A 949-nucleotide genomic window follows, 5' to 3' on the forward strand; every position below is an offset into this window, starting at 1 on the left:
TGATAAAATCGAAGAGACTTCCCTCATTACAATCATTATTGCATGGACCATGGTCCACACAGATGATAAAATCGAAGAGACTTCCCTCATTACAATCATTATTGCATGGACCATGGTCCACACAGCTGTGTGGGATTAAAATGTAATAATTATGACGCCCTTACATATTTTTTCATATAGAAATTTTCAATTAATAATTTATTTACATACTGATAAAAATTTTTCTGAAAAATATACTCGGTGCAAAGTACTTTGAGGAGGCAGGTTATCTGATTCCTACTGGTTTGAGGGAATAGTGTCTCAATATCAAATACTTAAATATGCAGCAAATGAACAGAAGATAGAATAAATGCAGGATGACACCAAGATGTTAACTTGTTGAATCCACAGGATACCAGCCCAATATTTAAGTAGAATGGCAGATATTTGCACAATACGATCACCTCCCCACATCTATTGACATTATTCTAGAGTACCGTTAGAAATAGATGATACTTAATAAAAGACCATTTACCAAACTGTTTTTGATAAAATCGAAGAGACTTCCCTCATTACAATCATTATTGCATGGACCATGGTCCANAATTTATTTACATACTGATAAAAATTTTCTGAAAAATATACTCGGTGCAAAGTACTTTGAGGAGGCAGGTTATCTGATTCCTACTGGTTTGAGGGAATAGTGTCTCAATATCAAATACTTAAATATGCAGCAAATGAACAGAAGATAGAATAAATGCAGGATGACACCAAGATGTTAACTTGTTGAATCCACAGGATACCAGCCCAATATTTAAGTAGAATGGCAGATATTTGCACAATACGATCACCTCCCCACATCTATTGACATTATTCTAGAGTACCGTTAGAAATAGATGATACTTAATAAAAGACCATTTACCAAACTGTTTTTGATAAAATCGAAGAGACTTCCCTCATTACAATCATT

Source organism: Ipomoea triloba, chromosome 12, assembly GCF_003576645.1.
Source record: "Ipomoea triloba cultivar NCNSP0323 chromosome 12, ASM357664v1".
Taxonomy (NCBI): Eukaryota; Viridiplantae; Streptophyta; class Magnoliopsida; order Solanales; family Convolvulaceae; genus Ipomoea; species Ipomoea triloba.